At 35.8% G+C, this 26,864-nt stretch overlaps 1 pseudogene; it reads right to left on the bottom strand.

The window, feature by feature from the left end:
* Positions 1–2,549: 2,549 nt before the first annotated feature.
* Positions 2,550–26,864, bottom strand: part of LOC129510863 (Y-box-binding protein 1-like) — a 128,307-nt pseudogene continuing 103,992 nt past the window's right edge.

Here is a 26,864-nt window from a genome sequence, read left to right as displayed (position 1 = left end):
TATAGTTCCATACCTGGTAAATAATATAAAATATGATGATTTTACATTCACCTTTTTGCAAAAATTAGGAGAGAAAATAGATTTATACTGAGCTGAAAATTAGAACTCAACCAATATTTTTTAAAAAAGCAAATGTGGTTGTTTTTTGACCACTCTGTGCATAGCAGCACTCACTTCCTCACTGATTTCATGGAACCTAAGGTATTACAATCTTTATGTGCCTATTCCCAGGTGGAGGAACACTAAATGGGCTGCAGAAACACTACTATAAGTCTGACTGTGAATTAAATTAATTGCAAAATAATTGCTCCATTCTGTGTTCTAATATGTTGCTTATTTTATTAAATCCCAGTTGAGGAATGTTTACTTGAACTATATAGGACCACCTCAGTTTTATATTCTCTCACATATTGTATATACCAAGAATATATTGAAGACTACTTCTTTGATCTTAAAGTAGAAAAATGCAAATTAATAAACATTTACCTTGATATAGAGTGGATATACATTTTAAATGAGATAGCTGCCCAATACTGAATTGTTTACCAAGTGAAGAAAGAATCCAAGTCCTAGTTTTGATTATTGTATTACTATGGGGAAAATATAATATATATATATATATATATATATATATATATATATATATATATATACACACAGACACACACAGAGACAGTCCTTATTTTGCTCAGTTCCAATGTGCAAGAATTTTCATTTTGGTGATTTTGTTAAAGAACACAACTCCCCAGAAATACAGTTCAAATTTTCATTACAGTTTACTAACTGTGAATAATTGCATAAAGTGCCAGCTTTACTACTGGTTCACTGGCCCACAAATCACTGCATAAATAACAGAAGTGCATTATGATGGATGACCAGTCCCATCACTTCTTTCAAAGTCTGTCCATGAGCGGTCCCTGCTCACCTGTTAGTTCATGAACTGGCAGTTTGTCCCAGAATAAGTGATGCCAGGAAAATACTCCACATTAAAGGAACTCAAAGATATTTCACACATTGCAAGCACAAAAACTAAAGTGTTGAAGCTAGTCTAAATTTAGAAAGAAATATAATTTGCTAAGGCATAGAAAAGGTCTTGGCTTCATATAAATTATATGAGAAGGGTTAGGCAAGCACTATTCAAACGACCCTTGGTAAATTTTTAAAAAAGAAATAAAATACTTTAATTCTCAGTGGTTCTAGTACTACAAATTACAGTGTACTAAATAAATATTAATTTTACTGCTTTTTTTTCATTCTTCTATACATTTGTAACTGCCAGTAGGAGAGCTCTGAATGATTTGGCAAAAATTTTAAAGATCATAATTTTTCTCTTTTTAAAGTTAATTAATTTATTTATTCATGAGAGATACAGAGAGAAAGGCAGAGACATAGGCAGAGGTAGAAGCAGGCTCCCTGTGGGGAGCCCAGTGCAGAACTGGATTCCAGGACCCCAGGACTGCTACCTGAGCCAAAGGTAGACGCTCAACCACTGAGGCACTCAGGTGTTCCAATCATAATTTTTTTAAATCAATTTTTAAGATTCCACAGTTTCAGGCTTCATAGTCATTTATACAGTAGTGCACTACCATAATACAAAGGACTACATATATAATGAGATTAAGGTTTTATTTTTTTATTTTTATTTTTTTTAAAGATTTTATTTATTCATGAGAGTCAGAGAGAGAGAGGCAGAGAGAGAAACAGGCTCTCTGTGGAGAGCCCAATGAGGGACTCCATCCCAGGACCCTGACACTCAACCCCAGACACTCAACCACTGAGCCACCCAGGCAACTAGAGATTAAGGTTTTAAACTCCAATCTGAAATAGATGTGTTTGTCTTCATCTGAGAGTAATTTCACTGAGTGATTAGAGACCTTAACTGATCAATATGAAAGAGAAAAATATTTCTGGTGAGAATTTACTTTTTCTTCCTTAAATGAAAAGAAAGCTTCAGTGTTTACTTTTTCTTCCTTAAATGAAAAGAAAGCTTCAGTGTTCTGATCTTAGTCTGAGTTCTTAATAAGAAAGACATCTACAGTAACAAAAGGAAAGGGCTTTCTAAAGGACAGAATTGGGATTAGAATAATCCCCTACGATATCTGATGATTTAGCAAGATTAAAATGAAAGGTTTCTGTGGACCTCTCTCTCTTAACACAACAGTTATTGGCCCATTTTTTTTTCTTTTTGACAATTATTTAAGACCTTTATTCACAGGTGCTTGCTGTTTGTTGACTTTTTTGAAAAAATCAAATTGTAAACTTCCATTATAAATGAAAAATGAGGTTCTTAAAAATCTCAACTTGATGGGCTGTAAAACCATTAAAACACCTTTGAAGGTGTATTGAAAAACAAAACAAAACAAAACAAAACAATCACATTTGTCATTACCAAAAAGAGATGTCTTTAGGTAAAAATAATAAAAGCCTATGCTACACAGATAATGCAGATAGTTCTATTTTTCTGGTCAATGGGCAAAACGTAAGCACTTAAGATCTTTGGCTCCAATCTTTTGTTCATTTCATATTTCTGGAATTTCATAGTCATTTCTTCATGTTGGATGACTAAACCAGAAGATGGTAGAGATGGTAAAATGGCATTTACTCAGCCCCACCCTGCTCAGCCTGGAAGCTGGTGAATTCTCAGCTGGTGGATCTGCTTGCTGCTTCTGTCTCTTAGCTATGTTGTGCTTTAGGGCTTTCTGGGCATCTGTTCAGGTAATTGAAGTTGACACAGTATCTACATTGAGGTGGCTGCTGACCTTGGGCCTAATTTCCTTGATTTTTCTTCTCTTCCTTATTGCTGTCCTCCCTAGGCTGTTGTCGGCTAGGAGAGCCTCTGTGGAATCATGATTTGTACCCAGATAAATATTGTTTCACTGGCTTACCTTGTTCTCCTGCACCCTGATTGTCAGCTCCCACCATCAACTCTCCCCACACAGGAGGGTTGGAGGAATGTGGTCCAAGCCTCACTCTTCTAGTTATTCTGCTTGGAATCAGGTGGAGGACCCCTGTCATGTGGAAAGTGTCTGTAATAGTTACAGGTAGGCTTTTATATACTGCCTTGCACTGGAGCTCCACCAGGGTTTGTCACATAAGCTGCCTCCACATCCTCTTCTCCTTCAACAACATCAAGCTCCACCTCTCCCTATCTCCTACACTGCCAAGGTACTTCCTGGGGTTATTCTTTATGGCAGTCTTGTGTACAAACACAACTTACTTGGTGTCAGTCCTGTTGATGAAACCATGTCCGTTGCTTACACTGAACCATTTGACTGTTCTCAAACCCTCCTTGTGATGATCCTCTTGTTACACTGGGCAGGCACCAGCGATGTAAGGCCACCAGGCTGTTGCTCCCTGCACTGCTGCCACCATGCTGGGCTTGGTGTCAGCAGTACTGAGGGCAGGGGCTGCAGGGGCTGCTGGCTCTAGTCCTTGCTGCTCAGGTTTGTGGGGAGGGTGACTGGGGCCAGCTGCAGTAGGGGCCCCTCCTCCTGGGGTGTGATGGTAACTGCCGGTGGTGGCGGTGGAGCTGCTCTGGGTTCTCCAGGGTCCATTCACTGCTCCTGCTACCAATAGAACTGTGTGTCTCTAGGTCATCTGTCAAGGAGCCACCCATCAAATGTAGAGATTCTGAAGTTCTAGTGTTATTAGATATATAACAGAGATAAAATCACAGATTCAAAGTCTACAGCAAAGAGAAAGGAACAAACTAGTTCTAGCAGCATAGATGAAAATCAAAGTCATTATTCTTAGTAAAAGAAATCAGACACAAAATAGTAGGTACTGAAGGTTCCGACCGAATAAAATTCTAAAATGTAAACTGACCCATAGTGATAGAAAGCAGACCAGTAATTATCTAGGACATGGCGGTGGGGGGGTGGTGGTTGGGATGGAGTACAAAGGGGTATAAGGACACTTCTGGAGTTGATAGAAACAACTTTTGTACCTTGTGGTGGTGGTTTCCTAGGCATACACATCTCTTAAAACTCATGGAAATGAAAAAAAAAAAACTCATGGAAATGTACTCTTTAAGCAGGTGCAGTTTGTTGGATATACATTTTATTGCAATAAAGTTATTAAAAAATCATAAGGATCTAAGATTTCAGCAAGATTAGACTAGAGTGTGTCAAAACCTAGAGGACCCAAAATGTATTGTTTGGATTTTACAAGTTTTCTTCAATAATTTTTCAATTCTGTGTTCTCAATCACAAAACTTAAAAAGACTAATTTACATATTTTTCACAGATGACAACTTCCTTACTATGAGCCAATAGGTGCTGTTCAAACACATGTTTATTTGTGTGTATACTGGCATCCTCATTTTATTATACTTTGCTTTATTGCACTTCCCAGACCCTGCATTTTATAAGAATTGAAGGTTTGTGGCAAACATGCCTGGAGCAATCTATTGCTGCCATTTTTCCAACATCATGTGCTCACTTCCTATCTCTGTGTCTAATAATTCTCATAGTATTTCAGACTTTTTAATTATTATTATATTATAGTGATCCATAATCAGTGACTATGACTCACTGAAAGCTCAGCTGATGGTTATCATTTGATAGTAATGAAGTATTCTTTAATTAAGGTATGTATAGTGTTATTTAGACAATGCTACTGCACATGTAATAGGCTATAATAGAGTGTACACATAACTTTTGTATGCATTGGGAAACCAACAAAAATTCCTTTGACTTGGTTTATTGTGACATTTGCTTTATTGCAGTGGTCTGGAACTAAATTCACAATACCTCTGAAGTATGTCTATGATTATTTGGTGCTACATAGTAATGCTATGGTATTCTAATCATTGTTGGTATGATCAGAAAAGAAATGGTGTAGATTTTACATATAAATTATTCTTTCCCATAAAGTGAATATTAATTTGTGTCAATCAACCAAAGATTTGCAGAAGTTCAGAAAAAGGAAAAATGTATCATTAAATCTCCACAAAGTAAGTATGTTGTTAACATCTCAACTCAAAAGTACTTGCTGGGTAAGCATGGAGTGCCGACGGAAACCAGGAAGACAGGAGTGATTGACTGCTTTTCCTTATGGGTGCACTGAAGAGTTGGGCCCCTAGCTCTTGACCACTGGGGCTGGAGATTGGGAGGCTGCCATTTTCACTCTCATCTAAAGTGGTGTGGAAAGCCTTTAGGGAATAGCCACCTAGAGCAATCTGGAGCAGATTAGTTAGCCTGGCCTCCTGACAAGGGCAGTACAACTCCACCTGGGGCAAAGATACATTCTGGGTCACAAATAAGGTCTCAACAGGTACCAAAAGATTGAGATCATTCCGTGCATATTTTCAGATCATACTGCTTTGAAACTGGAACTCAATCACAAGAGGAAATTTGGAAAGACCTCAAATCCATGGAGGCTAAAGAACATCCTAGTAAAAGGATGAATGAATAAACCAGGAAATTAAAGAAGAATTAAAAATTTCATGGAAACAAATGAAAATGAAAACATAACTGTTCAAAACTTTTCGGATGCAGCAAAGGCAATCCTAAGAGGGAAATATATAGCAATACCAGCCTTTCTCAAGAAACAAGAAAAGTCTCAAATACACAAATTAACCTTACACCTAAAAGAGCTGGAGAAAGGAGAGCAAATAAAGCTTAAACCCAGCAGAAGAGAAATAATAAAGATTAGAGAAGAAATAGAAACCAAAAGAACAGTAGAACAGATCAATGAAGCTAAGAACTGGTTCTTTGAAAGAACTAAGATTGATAAACTGCTAGCCAAGCTTATTAAAATGAAAAGAGAAAGGATCCAAATAAATAAAATCATGAATGAAAAAGGAGAGATCACAAACAACACTGAAGAAGTATAATTATAAGACATATGAGCAACAAATTAGACAATCTGGAAGAAATGAATGCACTCCTAGACATGTAAAACTATCAAAACTGAAACAGGATGAAAAAGAAAACCTGTACAGACCCATAACCATCAAGGAAACTGAATCAGTAATTAAAAACCTCCTAACAAACAAGAGTCCAGGGCAAGATGGCTTCCTAGAGGAATTCTATCAAACGTTTAAAGAAGAAAAAATAGAAATGGAAGTAAAACTTCCAACTTTTTCTATGCAGTTAGCATTACCTTGATCCCAAAACCAGACCAAGACCCCACCAAAAAGGAGAATTACAGACCAATATCCTTCATGAACATGGATGCCGAAATTCTCACCAAAATACTAGCCAATAGGATCCAACAGTATATTAAAGGGATTATTCATCATGACCAAATGAGATTTATTCCTGGGCTGCAGGAGTGGTTTAACATCCACAAATCAACCAATGTGATACACTACATTAATGAAAGAAAGGACAAGAACCGTATGATCCTCTGAATAGACGTATAAAAAGCATTTGACAAAGTACATCTTTTCTTGATCAAAACTTTTCACAGTGTAGGGATAGAGGGAACATACCTCAGTATCATAAAAGCAAGCTCCAAAAAGCCCATAGCGAATATCATTCTCAATGGGGACAAACTGAGAGCTTTTCCCCTAAGGTCAAGAACATGACAGGGATGTCCACTATCACCAATGCTGTTCAGGATAATACTAGAAGTCCTAGCCTCAGCAATCTGACAGAAAAAGAAATAAAAGGCATCCAAATAGGCAAAGAAGAAGTCAAACTCTCATTCTTTGCAGATGACATGATACTGTATATGGAAAACCCAAAGAACAGACCCCAAAATTGCTAGAATTCATACAGGAATTGAGCAAAATGGCAGGATATAAAATCAAAGCACAGAAAAAAGTTCGATGTCTATTACACTAACAATGAGACAGAAGAAAGAGAAATTAAAGAGTCAATCCTATTTATAATTACACCCAAAAACATAAGGTACTAAGGAATAAACTTAACTAAAGGCAAAAGATCTGTACTCAGAAAACTGTAACTCTCATGAAAGAAATTGAGGAAGACACAAAGAAATGGAAAAGCATTCCATGCACATGGACTGGAAGAACAAATATTGTTAAATGTCTATGCTACCTAGAATAATCTATACATTCAAGCAATTCCTATCAAAATACCATCAGTTTATTTCACAGAGTTGGAACAAATAATCCTAAAATTTGTATGGAACCAGAAAAGACCCCAAATAGCCAAAGGATTTTTGAAAAAAGAAAACCAAAACTGGTGGTATCACGGATCCAGACTTCAAACTCTATTAGAAAGCTATAATAATCAAGACAGTGTGGTACTGGCACAAAAACAGACACATAGATCAATGGAACAGAGTAGAGAACCCAGAAATAGACCCTCAACTTTATGGTCAGCCAATCTTCAACAGAGCAGGAAAGAATACTCAGTGGAAGGGCACCTGGGTGGTTCAGTCAGTTAAGTGTCTGACCAGATCAGGTCATGATCCCAGAGTCCTGGGATTGAGTCTCAGCATTGGGCTACCTGTTCAAGGGGAGCCTGTATCTCCCTCTCCATCTGCCTGCCACTCCCCCTGCTTTCTCTCTCTCTGTCTCTTTTTCAAATGAATAAATAAAATCTTAAAAAAAAAAAAGAATATCCAATGGAAAAAAGTCTTGTCAACAAATGGTGTTGGGAACATTGGACAGCCACATGCAGAAGAATGAAACTGGACCATTTCCACACACCATTTCCACACACCATACACAAAAAATTGACTCAAAACATACGAAAGACCTAAATGTGAGAGAGAAATCCATCAAAATTCTAGAGGAAAACACAGGCAGCAACTTCTTTGACCTTGAACACAGCAACTTCTTACTAAGCATGTTTCTCCAAGAGAAACAAAGGCAAAAATGAACTATTGGGACTTTATCAAGATAAAAAGCTTTTGCACAGCAAAGGAAACCTTGATAAAACTTGAAAGACAATCTACAGAATAGGAGAAGATATTTGCAAATGACGCATCAGATAAAGGACTAGTATCCAAAATCTATAAAGAGCTTATCATACTCAACACCTAAAGAATAAATAATCTGCTCAGGAAATGGGCAGAAGACATGAACAGACATTTTACCAAAGAAGATATACAAATATACAAATGTTCAACAGACACATGAAAAAAAAAATGCTCAACATCACTTGGGGCCAGGAAATACAAACCGAAAATACAATAAGATTCCACTTCACACCAGTCAGAATGGCTAAAAGTAATAAGTCAGGAAATGACAGATGTTGGTGAGCATTAGAGAAAGGGGAACCCCCTTACACTGTTGGTAGGAATGCAAGCTGGTGCAGCCACTCTGTAAAACAGTATGGATGTTCCTCAAAAGGTTGAAAATAGAGCTACCCTATGATCTAGCCATTGCACTGGGTACTTACCCCAAAGATACAAATGGAGTGATCTGAAAGGGCACCTGCACCCCAATGTTTCTAACTGCATTGTCCACAATAGCCAAACTATGGAAAGAGCCCAAATGTCCATTGACAGATGAGACTCTTTTTTTTTTTTTTTTAATTTATGAGACAGAGAGAGAGAGAGAGGCAGAGACACAGGCAGAGGAAGAAGCAAGCTCCATGCAGGGAGCCTGACGCAGGACTGGATCCCAGGTCTCCAGGATCAGGCCCCGGGCTGAAGGTTACACTAAACCGCTGAGCCACCCAGGCTGCCCTCCATTGACAGATGAATGGATAAAGAAGATATCATATATATGATATATATACACACAATGGACTACTACTCAGCCGTCAAAGAAAAAAAAAGAAATCTTACCATTTGCAGTGACATGGATGGAACTAGAGGGTCTAATGCTAAGAGAGATAAGTCAATCAGAGAAAGATAATTATCATTTGATCTCATACATATGTGGAATTTAAGAAACAAAACAGAGGGTCATAAGGTAAGGGAGGGAAAAGTAAAACAAGAAGAAATCAGAGAGGGAGACAAACCATAAGAGACTCTTAATCATAGGAAATAAACTAAGGGTCTCTGGAGGGGAGTGTGGGATAGGGTAACCGGGTGATGAACCTTAAGGAGGGCATGTGATGTAATGAGCCCTGGGTATTATATAAGACTGATGAATCACTGACCTCTGCTTGTGAAACCAATAATATATGTTAATTAATTAAATTTAAATATATTTTTAAAAACAACAGAGTCGTAAGTCATTAAAATTCAATATGGAAGCATTATTCATTTAAAATCATAATACTTCCTCTGGTTGTTCATTGTAAATACATAATATTTTAATGATATTTAAACAGGGGTTATTGACTTGCCTTGATAAATGACTATGACTTCATTCAGACACTATGAAAACTCATATCTGTTTATAAATTGCAATTATCAAATGTATTAGAGCATAAGCAATTCAGAAATGAGGATGACTGATATATATGGCATGATTTTTGACAAACTGGGAGCATCAATATACTTTTTTTAAAAAACTACCTTTTTAAAATATATTTCTGATAGTTTTCCTCTTGGTTATATTACAAACAAGCATGTTTTCTTTAGCAACCAGAGTACATAATGAGAAAACTAAAGACTGAGAAAATTCTGTGAGTCCATTTGTTATAGCTAATGCTAAACCAGCAGAAATGCATTTCTTGATGATTTTCTCATGCTCTCCATTTCTGCAAACCTGAAAATCATACCTGAAGCGTCCAGTGGAAGCAAGCAAGCCAGTTGCTGGGATTCATTCAATTTTGAGAAACAAGAAAAACAAGAACAAATCAAGAATACTTACTGAAAGCCAAAAATTGTAATTGAAAAAAATTTTATACTTCTCCCTGACCCTGCTTCCCTTGTTTTTTTCCTATCCAACAACCAACTGAATAATGGACCTTGGAATCTCAGAACAGTTTTATTTCACATTCAACATAAGATAGCATTCCTTTGTTTTTATTTTATTTTATTTTTAAATTTTTATTTATTTATGATAGTCACACAGAGTGAGAAAGAGGCAGAGACATAGGCAGAGGGAGAAGCAGGCTCCATGCACCGGGAGCCCAACGGGGGATTCGATCCCGGGTCTCCAGGATCGCGCCCTGGGCCAAAGGCAGGTGCTAAACCGCTGCGCCACCCAGGGATCCCCGCATTCCTTTGTTTTTAAAGATTTATTTATTCATTTGAGAGTGAGAGAGAGCATGAGTGGGAGGGGCAGAGGGAGAGAGAGAGAATTTGAAGCAGACGTCCCGCTGAGTGCAGAGCCCCTTATTCAGGGCTCCATCTCATGACCCAAGATGATGACCTGAGCCTAAACCAAAAGGTGGACCAATTGCACCACTCAGGCACCCAACATTCCTTTGTTTTTAGAAGAGAAGTTTTTCCAAAATGAATCCTTATGATGGATTGAGTGAAAGAGCAGATTATTTTTACGGGAAAGTTAATCAAAGCTATAAGAACCCAAAGTGGAACTATTCAGTGTTACCTTTAGTGTGGCCAGTTATATTTACATTTTGAAATCTACCTAATAAAAAATAAATAAATTGATTTATTAATTAATTAAAAAAATGAAATCTACCTAATACCAATTTTTGCCAGTTTTGCAGAAAGAGAACCGGGAAAAGAGCTCAGATATTACAGGAGTTCCCATAAATGAGCCGCACTTGAGCTTTATTTTGTGACTTAACTTCTTAAGCAGAGTATAAGCCAACACTAGTCAAGGCAAGATAGTTAAATGATTCAGTAGATCAGACTAATGTATTTATTTCCACTGACCCATGTGTTGACTTCTGTGAGTTATTTCCCCTTTCTGAATCTATTTTATATCTTTCAATGAAGTGGATTGACTAGATATGACACTTTCAATTGAAGCTTCAACGGATTTACCTCAGAGACCCCTAGGGATCAGAATGGAGAATGACTGGGAAAATGTCTGTCTACCTGTCCCTCACCCCTATCTCACTCCCATTCAACAGAAAACCAGAAAGTACTAATATTATATATTTCTAGACTGGGCTTGGTGTTTTGTTTTGTTTTGTTTTTAAAGATAAAATGGACATAGAAATATATTTTTCAGTGTTTGTAACTATTAAACTAAATTATCTCTATGGAATCTTCTAAGATCTGTAATTAAACTAGCAATGGAAGGTGCCATTTAGAACCTATTATTACTATAAATAATGACACCAGCATGTCACTAAAAGGTAGACATTTTTAATATAATAAGTTCCCCACCTACAACCAGTTTGTGAGGCACAGATTTGTGCATTCATACATTGGCTTTTTGGGAGATGGAAAGCATTTTCAACGGAAACAGTTTTTAAGGTGAAGTGAAAAAAGAGAAATGAAAAGAAAACTAATTTAACTGCCAAAGTAAAAGCAGTCCATTTTCAATAAAGAAGAATAGGAGAAATATTCTCACAAAAGCTGCAATTAAAATTCAGTAGCATAGATGGACTTTTAAAAATCTTTATTTATAATATTTGAAGACAAAAGATTTTAGAAGATATTTAATCTTTGATTTTGAAAGTTACCCAAGGAACGATTTGAGAGAGAGCTCTTTACTGGTGTTGGCATGTTGACTGGAAAAGAAAACAGAAGATTTAAAAAGCCAATGTTTATTTAACTTTATTCAGAATGAGAGATTTGCTCAAGTCCACTTGTATCCTGATACCCCTCAAACTTTAAAAATGTATGTTGAAATTTGGGGAAGGCAAGCAGTGCCAGTAGCTTCCACTGTGTAAGTATCCTTACTTTTGTTTAAATGTATAGATTTCTTTTTTTTTTTATAAATTAATTTTTATTGGTGTTCAATTTACCAACATACAGAATAACACCCAGTGCTCATCCCGTCAAGTGTCCCCCTCCGTGCCCGTCACCCATTCACCCCCACCCCCCGCCCTCCTCCCCTTCCACCACCCCTAGTTCATTTCCCAGAGTTAGGAGTCTTTATGTTCTGTGTCCCTTTCTGATATCTCCCACACATTTCTTCTCCCTTCCCTTATATTCCCCTTCACTATTATTCATATTCCCCAAATGAGTGAGAACATACACTGTTTGTCCTTCTCCGATTGACTTACTTCACTCAGCATAATACCCTCCAGTTCCATCCACGTTGAAGCAAATGGTGGGTATTTGTCATTTCTAATGGCTGAGTAATATTCCATTGTATACATAAACCTTCTTCTTTATCCATTCATCTTTCGATGGGCACCGAGGCTCCTTCCACAGTTTGGCTATTGTGGACATGGCTGCTAGAAACATCGGGGTGCAGGTGCCCCGGCGTTTCATTGCATCTGAATCTTCGGGGTAAATCCCTAACAGTGCAATTGCTGGGTCGTAGGGCAGGTCTATTTTTAATTCTTTGAGGAACCTCCACACAGTTTTCCAGAGTGGCTGCACCAGTTCACATTCCCACCAACAGTGTAAGAGGGTTCCCTTTTCTCCACATCCTCTCCAACATTTGTTGTTTCCTGCCTTATTAATTTTCCCCATTCTCACTGGTGTGAGGTGGTATCTCATTGTGGTTTTGATTTGTATTTCCCTGATGGCAAGTGATGCAGAGCATTTTCTCATGTGCATGTTGGCCATGTCTATGTCTTCCTCTGTGAGATTTCTCTTCATGTCTTTTGCCCATTTCATGATTGGATTGTTTGTTTCTTTGGTGTTGAGTTTAAGAAGTTCTTTATAGATTTTGGAAACTAGCCCTTTATCTGATATGTTATTTGCAAATATCTTCTCCCATTCTGTAGGTTGTCTTTGAGTTTTGTTGACTGTATCCTTTGCTGTGCAGAAGCTTCTTATCTTGATGAAGTCCCAATAGTTCATTTTTGCTTTTGTTTCTTTTGTTTTCGTGGATGTATCTTGCAAGAAGTTACTGTGGCCAAGTTCAAAAAGGGTGTTGCCTGTGTTCTCAGAAAAGACCCCGAATAGCCAGGGGAATTTTAAAAAAGAAAACCATAGCTGGGGGCATCACAATGCCAGATTTCAGGTTGTACTACAAAGCTGTGGTCAGCAAGACAGTGTGGTACTGGCACAAAAACAGACACATAGACCAATGGAACAGAATAGAGAATCCAGAAATAGACCCTGAACTTTATGGTCAACTAATATTCGACAAAGGAGGAAAGACGATCCACTGGAAGAAAGACAGTCTCTTCAATAAATGGTGCTGGGAAAATTGGTCATCCACATGCAGAAGAATGAAACTAGACCACTCTGTTGCACCATACACAAAGATAAACTCAAAATGGATGAAAGATTTAAATGTGAGACAAGACTCCATCAAAATCCTAAATGTATAGATTTCTAATCAGAAGATGCTGCTAACTCAGAGAGTAGCTCTGTTAAGACAGGTGGAATATTTATGATTTTAAAATCTTCCCTGAGTTCTGCATCTCCTTGCTTCTTCTTCTCTCTCTGCCTGCCACTCTCTCTCTTTCTGTGTCAAAAAAATAAATAAAATCTTAAAAATAAATAAATAAAATGTTAAAAAATAAAATCTTCTCTGAGGGGGGCATGAGTGGCTCAGTGGATTAAGGGTGTCTGACTCTTGATTTCAGCTCAGGTCATGATCTCAGGGTTGTGAGATTGAGCCCCAAGTCAGGTTCTGCACTGGGTGTGGAGCTCCTTCTCCCTCCATTTCTCCGTCTGCTCTTCTCTCCCTCTCTATAAATAAATAAATATATACATAAATAAATACATAAATAAATAAACACATAAATCTTTCCTAAGGTAAAAAGTTTGTTTAAAATAAAAAAAAAGAAAACTTAATCTGTGTGATTTAGTCAATAAAATTACAAATATCTACTTATTTTAAGTACTATTAATTCTACTTAATTCAAAATTTCATATTTGGAAATGTTTCTAATACCCTATTGGAAATTTTATTTCACTTATGCCAGAATCTTTTCAGAGTAAATATTGTAATGAGAGAAGATGGTTTAGGATCCATAGCTTATTAATACATTGTTCAACATTTTGAATATATGGGACAAAATCAAAGTGATTGTAATAATTTCTATGAAATTCTATGCACCAACCAAGAATTTTATAACTCTTTGTTATTTATATATTTTGAAAGCATCAGTGTCTCTTGACCTTCCACCAGTGGAGTACTCAAGTACTCCACTCAAAGGTAACAGTTTTTGTATTTTATCATAATCTGTGTGTAAATAAAGGACTTTGTAAGATTTGGCTTCTAAACCCTGTTTCTGAAGTCTTAACCCAGAATCTTCATAGAATTTATTATAAGTAAACTAATTTAGAATTCTAGTCAAAAAAAAAATAAGATATACTTGTTTAAGAAAAGTTATTTAAGTTGGGTTACAAAGTATTAAAACATGGCTTAAAAGTGGAATAAAAATTAGATAAAATAGTTGGGATATAAGAGAGGAACTATAAATAAGAGTTATATTAGATGAAAGCAAAGTAGCTAGAATAGCTAAAAAAAAAAAAAAAGAAAAAACTTAAGGTTTATTTATACCCACATGCAATAGATGCAGATTTATATTTAATTGCCCAATATTAATAATATTGTTTTTAAAATGTTTTATTGGGATGCCTGGGTGGCTCAGAGGTTGAGCACCTGCCTTTGGCTCTGGGTATGATCCCAGGCCCCACTTCCTTGCAAGAAGCCTGCTTCTCCCTTTGCCCATGTCTCTGCCTCTCTTTCTCTCTCTCTTTGTCTCTCTCTCTCTGTCTCTTTGTCTCTCTCTCTCTGTCTCTCATGAATAAATAAATAGGATCCTTTAAAAATGTTTTATTAAAGATAATATAGTAAACTACAGGTCTAAGAGCTCTAAATATGTATATGTACTCAAGTAACCACCAGCCAGATTAAGATACAAAACTTTTCAAAAGTTCTCATCATGCCCCATCTTAGTGAATACCCTGCACAGTCAAGATAACCAGTATTCTCTCCAGTCGATCACAATAGATTGATTTTGCCAGTTCTTGGACTTCATATAGAAAAAAACCCAATATACCAATATATATATATATTTTGTGTGACCATCATCTTTTTCTCATCTTTCTGTGATATTTATCTATACTGTTGAGTATAACATTAGTTCATTCTTTAGTAGTATGCCACAGGATTTACACGACAAATTATTTATACAAGTGTGCTACTGGTAATAGGCAGCCAAGCCTCTTATTCTCAATACACAAGTTATTTGGGACACCTGGGTGGCTCAGTGGTTGAGTGCCTCCTTTCGGCCCAAGGGCCTGATCCAGAGTCCTGGGATTGTGTCCCGCTTGGGCTCCCTGCATGGAGCCTTCTTCTCCATCTGCCTGTGTCTCTGCCTCTCTCTCTCTCTCTCTCTCTCTCTCTCTCTCTCTGTGTGTGTGTGTTTCTCATGAATAAATAAATAAAAAATAAAAATTTTTAAAAAATACACAGGTTATTCAAATATGCCCTTCATAGTCTCTTTTGCTACATCTCATCTCCAAAGAAGAAGGAATAGTAGTGAAACCAAAAGTAGAAGATCCTCATCTTTTGTACAGCAGGATGATATGTTATTTCTTTGTTCTCTACATTTCAGTTATTATGAATAAATAAACCTCTGAACTCAGAATTCAAAACCCAAAGAGAGACACTCCATTCCATTCTTAATAGAATGGCAGGACTCAATGACTGATGAATATGAATCACCTCTGACAGCTATAGGCAAAGTATAGGAAGAGGAAGGGCATTTGATGTTAACAGAAATATTTTAGTCATTCTTCAGGTGGACAGGGCACATGTGCTTGGGAACATGCAGGCAGGCATTCACGTATTGATGGGCATGATTTGAGAAAGATGTCATTTTCATTTGAACTGATGCATCAAGAACTCACCAATTTCAGGTTCAAAAGTTCATTTTTTGCTTGATAGATCTTTAGACGTCATTTGATTTAAAAACATGCCTTAGCTTTTCCAAACTTTCAAATAATTTTTCCAGTTTTTCAAATAATTTCTCACATTTTAAATATATGAAGCATATTGTATGTGATTATGCTAAAATGATTTATTTCCTATTATCTTAGTACCTCTAGCTCTCACCTCTGCTAGGAACCTGGATGACAGACCTTTTCTTCTGAAGTATGTTTTTTATCTCAGCAAATAAAATCACATATTATTCAGGACCAAGGTTATTCTTCAAGTGATTCATGCTTTCTTTTCTGCAACAATTAAGTGTATTTTTGATTATAAACATGTTTTATAAACTTTAAAAACTGATTAGAAAACATATTCAAGAATGATTTTATTTTATTACTTAAAATTTTGTTTTTGTGTGCTTTTATATTTCTAAAATGTGGAAAAAATATCTTGATGCGACATAGTGATTTTTAAATAAATAATAGGCATTTTGCAATTATGTGTTCCATTTTGCTTCATATTTTCTCTTATTAATTAAATTATTTATTTACACTTATTTCACTTGTACCACAGCCCAAAATTCAAACTGTACTCAATTTATATTTAGTTCTAGAAAAGTATTGACATTTGTAGATAAATAAGTTGTTCATAGAATAAATCAATAGGTCATAAAGTATGTGTTATTAAAATGAATAAGGCATCTGTAATTTATATGTAATTCTTGAAGTTTTATAAATGTTATTTTTGACCATATGTGATATTAAAATATTTGACTTGTCTATAATTCATAAGTACTTCTTTTTTTGCTACATCATTATTTATTCCAGCCATGCACCATTCAACCAAGGGAAAAAATGTTCTTTTAAAAGAAAATACCATAAAATCATGATGTTTAATTTTGCATAAATAATTTAATATCTCTATATTTATGTAAGGAGCATGTATTACAGTGTTTTTTGTTTTGTTTTGTTTTATTGAAGTATGTCTGACATACGATGTTATATTCATTTCAAGTGCACACTATAGTGATTTGACAATCTATACATTGTGCTATGGTCACCATAATATGTGTGCCAGTGTTTATTATGAAGAACCATCACTCACTCTGTCATTGGAAGAATGACAATAAGCTCTCATACCAAGGTGGGTCAGTTTTTATCATTCTTCTTGAAATGCTTGTTTCTGTATCATAGAGCAAATTTGTTGCTTTAAAAACCAATTTCTGATGATAATCTATTTTAAAAGGTAAAAATTCCTAAACCTTAGACTATTCTAGAATGTTCACTTTTAGGCATGCAGTTATTATGGATTAATGTATTGTTATGCATGATGATCTTTCAGTGATTATTTCAAAATGATGATGTTCTAGAATCACCAACCAAAAATTTGAAAAGTCAGTAACTGAATGTCAACTAATTATACTGCATTCAGTAAGGTTTTGTCTAAACTAACCTTATTTTCTGTGGTGACAGGATTAGCAAATTGCATGTTGTTGATAGAGTAAGCCTTTAATTTTATTTAGGCACTAGCAGAATCTTTCATGGTATCTCTTCTAAAATACTGGGAAGTTATTTATTGTTGTAGCAATATACTCCACTGAAAAACTTCCAAAGAGTGTGGATCTTAATGGAGTCATAGCAATGGAAAGGATGTGTTCCATGGAGTGGTATATAGCTGTCAACAGTTTTATCAACAACTTGGAAGATAAGAGAGAAGACACGGTTATTGAATTTATAAATGACTAGAAACTAGAAAGGTTAATTAATGTAAAAAATAAGATGCAAGAAAATGTCTATAACTATGAAAAGCCAACTTAGCATGATGAATTTTGACGGGTGTAAATGTAGAATATGTATTTCACACTAAAAGATATGTAAAAGTAGCAGTAGGAACCAACTTGAAAATGATTACTTATAGTTTTGTATTTCTGTGTGTCCGTGTGTATGCTGGCAAGAGAATTAGTAGTTTTATTTACAAATAAATTTAATGTTAACCAAGAATATCAAATGACAATTAGAGGTAACTGGAAGCTTGAGTTGCACTGATAGAAAAATAGTGTCTTGACAAGAGAAATACCACCTCCTTTGTGCTCTCTCTGGTTGTACTGCATGCAGCATTACAAGCAAGTTTGGGAACCACATTTTAAGATCAACAATGACAAACTGGGTAACTTTTCAGTGACTCTTAATCTTTGGGAAATCACAGATAATATTTCATTAGGAATCTAAAAGAAGCTATAGATACCTCCCCAGAAAAAAAAAACACATATGCACATAATTTTATATACAATTTCAGAAGGCTTATAGCATTCCTGAAACCTGTCTGTGATTTTCCCAGCTATTCACAGACTTTAGCTGATCTAAGACCAAGTGATGAGACAGTAAGGATTGTTGATTCCCTAACGTATGAAAACACTTAAAGGAATTAAAGATGTCTAGTTTGGAGTAAAGAACACCAAGAGGATAGGAACAAAATAGCTGCCATCAAACATTTGAAAAATTTCCATGTTTGAGAATTATTATATTTATTTTATGTATCTCCAATGAGAAGGATAGAAACACTAGAGAGACATATTTTGTGTAAGTAGAAATAGAATGAATGGGAGGAATTTAATTCAATTTAACATTCAATCAGTGCTTTCCACATGGTATGCTAGACTAGGAGAGCAAATGTAAATATCAAATGAATAAAACATAGTCTCTTTCCTTGGGATGTTTGGAGAAGAAAGTTCTAGCTCAAAAAGCAAATTCCCTTAAAAGAAGATTTTTTTAAAATGCCAGCACTTTTATGACTGTATGATATAGGTATTTTATCAACCTAGACTAAATTATTATTATTAGAAAAATAATGATTTGAATGACCACAATTAGTAATGCCAATGGAGAGTATTTTAATAGGGCTCATTGTCTTGTGAAAAGGAACATAACAGTAACTTTTGGGGCTACCCATAGCTCTTATTCTGAAATTTCCCTCATATACAGAGATGATAGCTGGAGTGTAGGTAAAAATATATGTGGGGCCAATGAGCATCTTGAGAAAAAGGAATCCAGATTTCTTCCTCTTTTAGGTTCTACCTTATTAGAACTTCTGTCATAGATTGAAATGTTCCAGATGGATTTTTTTGCAGGAAAAGAACTTCAAACTAAAATTTATCTTGAAAGGTGACAGCAGGCTCTATATGTTCTTGAATGAGAACTCATTCTAGCAGACTATGCTATTTAGGCTTGCAAGCCCTACCTGACCCAACCACATTGACAGAGTGGGTCTATTTTAAGTGAAATGTTTGAGCATGTCAGTGTAATCCAGAACTGTAATTTTCAGAGGACAGAATACCATGCCATTCTTCAGTATTCTCTACTGGTATTCTCTACTGGCAAATTCATCTGTGAGCCACAGAATGCAAATGTGTTGGACAGGGTGGTATCAGTTTTCAACACTGATAATCTCTGGGTTGCAGTGGAACTATGGAATCTGGAAAGTGGTTACAATATGCTCTCCAACCCTTTCCCTTGTGAGGAACATTAAAAACTGTGGACTAAGGAAGTAGAAAATCAAGAGGGAGATGCTAGTCTTCCTGGAGTTATTAACTGAAATTATTAATACAAAGGAAAGAACAAAAGCAACATTTGCCCAAAAGGTCATTGAATCCTAAAGAGAATATACTAGGATTTGTAAGTTTGCATTTTCCGTTCCAGTCTTATCTACTATAAGTTAGAATAATGATAGGAACTGAAAAGAAGATAATGCCCTAATTTATTTTCTCAAATTAAAGTCCAAAAATTATGGTAGAAGAAATATATTCTCAAAGTCTAAAAATTGTGCTAGAAGGAAAGAAGATTGACTGATACGATGCACTTCTCACTGCAAAGAGCCTGTTGACCTTGAATAGTATTTCTGTGATCAAAAAGTTGCATATAAAACTCTAATTTTGGATAGTTCTAAAATAGTGATCTTTCAGGGGATGGACATTTTAATCAAATTGACTATGATTTACACTAAGCTGGTTAAATATAAATCTATGGGTTCAGTGCCTAGTCATCAATGTATACATTTTTTTTATTTTTTATTTTTATTTTATGATAGTCACAGAGAGAGAGAGAGAGAGGCAGAGACATAGGCAGAGGGAGAAGCAGGCTCCATGCACCGGGAGCCTGATGTGGGATTCGATCCCGGGTCTCCAGGATCGCGCCCTGGGCCAAAGGCAGGCGCCAAACCGCTGCGCCACCCAGGGATCCCTGTATACATTTTTTTAATTAATAAAATTTTAGATGACTTTAATGTGTAGCCAGGGTTGTGAACCATTATCATAAAGCAGTGTGGTGTAGCAGCATTAGCATCACCTGGGAACCTGTTGGAAATGCTGATTCTATGGTACAATTTTGACCTTCTGAATCAGAAACTCTGACAGATGAATTCCCAGAATTCACTGTTATCACATGCCCTTCAGGTGATTCTAATGCATACTCAAGTTTGTGAATAATGTCATAAAGCCACATGGAGAGTTGTAATTTTTCTAATTAAGTAATACAAATGAGATTTGTTCATTAACCCATTACAACCAAAAGGCTACATTGGAGGTAGAGAATCAAATATGTGTTTCTTTTGTAGAAACCTATGATCTAGGTAAATGTAAAACATGCACTGAGTTCTCAATAGTATATGCCCCTGTGTTTTTGAAGGTGATTCGTATGCCTAAAATGATAGAATAGCAGTCATGTTCATCCTGTACCAAGTCTCTTGCCATTTGTGTATTTCTTCTGTAGTAGAGGTGAATAGGGATAGAGAAATCCCTGCTATTCACTTATTCAACAAATATTGAGTGTGTACTAGGTTCCAAATATTATTTTAAATTGTGAGGATACCAGATGAGCAAAATAGACAAAGATCCTTGTCCTGGAGAAGATAACCTGATGTGGGAGTCAGAAAAGAAGCAATAAACATTAAAGTATGAATTATATATTATATTTGAGAATGGTAAGCATTACAGAAACTAGGGAGCAAACAGGGTAAAGAGATTCAGAATTGTGGAGGAAAAGGGAATGAGGGAAGCCATTTGCAACACTGAATAGAGTAGATAGTATAACCCACAGAGAGAAAGTGAGATTTGAGTGGAAGGAGGTGGAAGAGAAAGCCAAACAGATGTCTGTGTGAAGGGCTCTCTATGGAGAGGGAACAAAGAGAACAAAGCCTATTAAGTAGGAGCATGCCTGGGGTGTTTGAAGACCATCATGATGCCAACATGACTGGATCAGTGTTCACAAGTGTGAACAATATAGGTAGAGAGGAGATGAGGGAGAGAGTGGAAGACCTTGCAGGCCATGTAGAAGGATCTGGGCTTTTACTCTGAGTCTAAATAGGAAGACACTGGATTGACATGATCTGACTTACCTTTTAAATGGATCACTAGTTACTAAGTGAGAATAGACAGGAATATAGCAAGGGTAATAACATTGGAATAAATCAAGGCTCTTGCAATAATCTAGGAAAGAAAGAATGATTGCTTGGATTAGTGTGCCAACAGAACATCTGATTCTAGATATATTTTGAAATTGGATCCAATAGAATTTGTTTATGAATCAATTGTAGGTAGGGAAAAAAAGAAGAATCACAGATCATTCTAAGGTTTTTGGCTTGGGAAGGATGTTGGAAAGGAGCAAAGTATTGAAAAATACAAAAAAAAAGATGATTTGGAGTAGTAAGACTATATACAGTATTATATCTCCCCTTAAACCTTAAAGTGTTCATTTTCAATGCCAAAAGAAGGAGCAAAAGTCCTTTACCTAACCTGTGCTCCAAGCCAATTGATGGCTGAGTTTAAGAGTCAAGGTATTTATGTCCTTTAAACTGTTCACAGTACTTTCTCTGCAGATTACATACATACCTAATAGATATTTATTCATTTACTTATATATTTAGCTAAGACTGATCCAGCCCTAGGAGATGGGGAGGCACTGGTGATGAATTACTAACATGACAGACAGGGTGCTGCTAATGTGGAGCCCACAGTAAATGAGATAACTCAATCACACAGGACCCTGCGCTTCGATTTGACAATTTATTTTATTCCTCTGGCCTTCCTGTACTACTTGGTAACTTTAAAAAAAAAAATCAACCTCTCTAATTTGGTGCCAAATCATGACTGACTTTGGAGAAGAATATTTGTAGAATTAATAGATGTGGGCAATGCTGTATTTCACACTATGAGACGATGTAGAGAAAGGTAACTACTATCCTGTGAACCTATTAAGGAGAATGGATAACATGAACTTGCCTGAAATGACTCAGGCAAATTACTTCATTCTTTCTGAATAAGTTCTGTGCATACAAGAAACATAAATATGTCTTACAACGCTATAGTAATATAGAAAGTTAACAAAGAGATTGGATCTACAAAATCTTAAAAAACAAAAATTAATTTTTTAGCCCCCACAAGGAAGAACCTAAGTTACATGTAGGAAAATAATAATACTCCCTAGACCTGATTCATTAAAAAGACCATTTGTGCTTCCAAATGAGGTTTTGGTAGGTCTACAGATATTAGCAAAATGATTTAATGAAAAACCAAAGACTTTGTTGACATTTAATTTCTTAGATGATTGAAAATGTTGTATGCTTTAAAGACCAATATCAAAAAAGGTATCATTAAAAACTATTATTTTCTATAGCTAAAGACCCATTTTTTCCAGTACTTAGGCCTTTAATTGTGATCCCCCTTCCCCAAAGTGGGTTATGAAATAATTTGATGAATTAGATGCAATTTATGCATCATTTGAGAAGATTTTTCTTTTTGTTAGTTTAGAGAAACTTTTTGATACAGAAAGATGAAATAAAAACATCACATTTTCAACTATCCTTTTGGGGAAAATTCTATGCCTAAGGGCTATACTCGTAGAGAAATGATGGGTTCCCAGAATATTGTTAGAAGACATATCCCTTCCTCTTCATTCCCTCTCCACCCCCAGCAATAACACAAACAAAATAAATAAATAAATATTCAGGAAAATTACTTTCAGAGGCATGTTTTAGCCAATTCAAGTGCAATACGTATCATCCTACGACACTACAGGCATCCTTAGAAAAATGATTTTATAGTATCAGCTCCATAGCCATGCTTCCCTTCTGTGCAATACTGCCTGAGAAGAACAGCCAACTTGGAGTGCCAGCCTGTCAGTCAAAACCTTGATGATGTGCCAAACCTGTGCAGAGCATCATGGCTTTCACTATAGGACCTCAAGGGAAATGTGTGTGTTTTGTGTGAATGTGTTTCCAAAGGAACCAGAAAATTCAGGAAATTCTAATGGATAAGATAGAGAAGATATGTGGAAGAAGAGAGATTTTCTATGAGAGATTATTCTATGAAGGTGACCTAGGATGATCTTTGGAATGGAAGGATACAAAACTGGTTCTAGCTGTCCTAGGAGATATCTTTGTGCTCCATAACAATAACTATAATAACGTGTACATTATTGTACAGTAATGCATATAGATAGATTTCAATTGGATCTTTGAAAAGATCAAGGCTGGGGACACTTGGGTGGCTCAGTGGTTGAACGGCTGTCTTTGGTTCAGGTCATGATCCTGGGGTCCTGGGATCGAGTCTAACACCAGGCTCCCAGCAGGGAGCCTGCTTCTCCCTCTTCCTACATCTCTGCCTCTCTTTGTGGGTCTCTTAAAAAAAAAAAAATATCCAGGCCATTGCATGAGACATTTATGCATGTATGCTTGTATGTATGTATGCACATAAATAATGCATAAAAACAAGTATAGATATGTAGGGGTCAACTGATACAAGAATCCTGAAACTTCTCAGATGGACAGATAAAATTGAGTCTCTTCTGAAAAGGAAAGCACAGTCTATTTTGCATGGCTTACATCCTTATAAAGCTGAAAATCCTCTCTGGATGCCTAAACTCAATTTCCAAGGACAGTCTCTGCTTTGCTCTGGCACATTATGCTTATCACAGAATTATGTTTTCTTCAAAGTTATTACTTGAGAGAAGAACAGATGCCAAATATATATATATATATATATATATATATATATATATATACACATATATCATGAATATCTAATTTTTCTTCACAGATCAAGTAAATTTTTAAAAAATTTTTTGAATTGATATTTTGGATGGCATTCAATGTTCTTCTCTTTAAATTTTAAGAGTCCTGGATATCTTGCCAAGTACATAAACCAAATTGTATTGGAACTGCAACACTTTAATAAGGAGCCTCAGATATTGCCTCCCCCACCCCCATGTGGCAAGACTCTCGTTTATTGGAGCCATCTTTTACCAAGCTGCCAACTTCCCCTTTTGCTAAATGCTCATAAAACTCCATCTTCTCATTGACTCTGTTCTTGAGTTCACATTTCGTTCCTCAAGGATCCATTCTCTGAATCTTATCATCTTTTTTTCTTTTTTTCTTTTTGCCACTTGCACATCCTACACCCTCTACCTAATGTCACTTGAGAATCGTCTTTGCCTTTTGGAGGCATTACCATTTACATTACTAGGATAAGGGCTCTAGATATAAAGGCTCTTTCCTTAATTCAAATAGCAAAAGCAGTCTTATTAAATTGGAGTTACAGCCAGCCACAGTGAACTTCTCTTCAGACCAAACACCTCTTTTATCCTGTCTCCCCTTTCTTTCTGAAAAGAATGCTAGTGTCGGTAAGTAGTGGTGACAGGTCTGGAGAACATGAATTTCATAATATTGTGGAAAAGAATGATAATAAAAGTATCATTTCACTCCATTTTTACTGACTCCCTAGAGAATACATGAAATTAACTGAGTTATTTAAATAAAGCACACTAGGTCAATGGCTCCAGCTCGAAACAATGTTCAGTTAAAAAAAAAAAAATACAACCCAGTAACTTTGGAAAGCAGATGAAGTTTTTTTTTTTTTCTTTTTTAAGGCAGAAGTTCTGTTTCTTCAAAAGAAATCTTAAGTAGAGGAGGACAAATGCAAAATACTCCCACTTTTCTAGTAAAAAAAAAATACACAGGTGAAAGTTGGAAGCCCCCTTCCACTCACAAGTCCTCAGTCTCCTCAAAATCAGCAGTGAAGGACTTTATTAAAATCACTGAGGGATCTCAGAGCATTTTTTGTAAACAACAGTACTAAGAGATACCAAGCTCTGAAGGGCAGTGTTTATGATTTGGGAAAATCGCCTGATGAAGTTTCTCATCTGGTTAATTACTTAAAATTATTACCTGAATATCTGTGCTTCAAAAGAAGGAATATTTAAGGGGAAAATGGCATCATAAACATGTTTGTCTATCAGATTGTATGTTAATATTTCCAAGAATGAGTCCAAGACTGCCTAATTCATTGCCACATTGAACTATATTCTGTTTAAGTAGCATGGTAAAATGTAGTCAGATTGCAGAAGTATCACTTCAGCTGAGGTTCTCAAAGGACAAATATACAAGGAGACCTAATACCAACCAGTAGACCCTCCTGCAGAAATAAGTTTTGCAAGTGGTTTTATTTTGGCACAAATGGCAGTTATGGTCATTTTTATCACCCTTACTAATGTCATTTTCCTGGAGATCACTGAGGATCATGAAAGATGGTACTATTTCTGTGATCAAATAGCATTACTTAAGTTTTTTCTCCGCCCCCCCCTTTCCTTAGAAAAGATTTGATTTGAAGTAAACATTTCATACATTTAAGGTAGCTTCTTTTTCTCTGATAGGAAAGTGTTGTTTTTTTATTAGGGTTGTTTTTTTAAAAATAATATATATATATTTATATATATATACATGATATATATATATGTTTTAAAATAATATATATATATATTTTTTTTTTTCCCTACCATTTGCTTTTGTTTGTTCTTCCCTAAAGACCTATTCTTCTACATGACATGTTCAATGGCTCAGTGTTGATTTCAGGATAAAACCAACTTCCTTCATAAAACTTTTGAACAAAATATCTCTATTGCAGTCAGGCTCTATCATTTTTGTACTGGATACTTCTGCCTCTACAGTTTTGTTAGTGTATATGTGAGCCCATTATGACAGATTACATTTGCTACTCCTTATGGAGGTACTAAATCAAACGCCTACTGATATTTCAGCCATTTCAAAATCATGTCCTAATTAAACTTGCTCAGTCAATGGCATTCACTGTGTTTTGAAATCATATGATATTTAATCAGTAGCTCTCATATGATGCATACATACCATGCAAGGAAAAAGAATCATGCTCTTGCTTAAACATGTTAAAAGATGCTCTTGATTAAGATGTCTTAATTAAAAAAAAAAAACTTTTCCATTTGAAAGTAACCAGTTCGATGTCTATGTAGAAAAATCAAAAATAATTTTTTGATTTTACTTTTGAGTAAGATTCAACAAATCACCAACCTCTGAAAAGGGAAGCAGAAATTCCAAAGGATATGATCTATCCTTTGAGATATTAAAATAGCTGTGAAGATAGAGTAACTAGGCAGTGCTCATTTGCATCAATTTTTTTGTGAGAGTTTTGTTTACTCAGTGTTGATTTTAATAGTTGGGAGTTATGAGTTAGAGGCAAAAGTCTTAAATGATGGGCAGATATTGGATTATAATCACTTGACTTTCTTTGGTCTCCACAGGCAACAAGGATATGAAGATCGAATAGGCAGGACATTTCAACAGAACTTCAAAATAAATTCAATATTAAATTAAATGAGATAACATTTAAAAAACTAAGACAGGGGATCCCTGGGTGGCTCAGAGGTTTGGCGCCTGCGTTTGGCCCAGGGCGCGATCCTAGAGTCCCGGGATCAAGTCCCACATCGGGCTCCGTGCATTGAGCCTGCTTCTCCCTCTACCTGTGTCTCTGCCTTTCTCTCTCTCTCTCTCTCTCTCTCTCTCTCTCTCTGTCTCTCATGAATAAATAAATAAAATCTTTTAAAAAAATTGGGACATAGTGGGAGTTAACTCAGTCACTTCACTCTTATCTTTGTGTGTCTGGCTTATTTCACTTAGCACAATGTCCTCAAGATTCATACATGTGTCACAAATGGTAGGATTTTCTTGTTCACCTAATTGTGAGATTTTTCAGTCATTATTTTTTCAAATGCTTTTTTTGCTCCATTTACCTCTCTTCTGCAGGGCCTCCATTTACAAATAT

Source organism: Nyctereutes procyonoides, unplaced genomic scaffold (assembly GCF_905146905.1).
Source record: "Nyctereutes procyonoides isolate TBG_1078 unplaced genomic scaffold, NYPRO_anot_genome, whole genome shotgun sequence".
Taxonomy (NCBI): Eukaryota; Metazoa; Chordata; class Mammalia; order Carnivora; family Canidae; genus Nyctereutes; species Nyctereutes procyonoides.
Note: the sequence above shows the minus strand (reverse complement) of the source record. Positions and strands in the feature narration are given on the sequence as shown.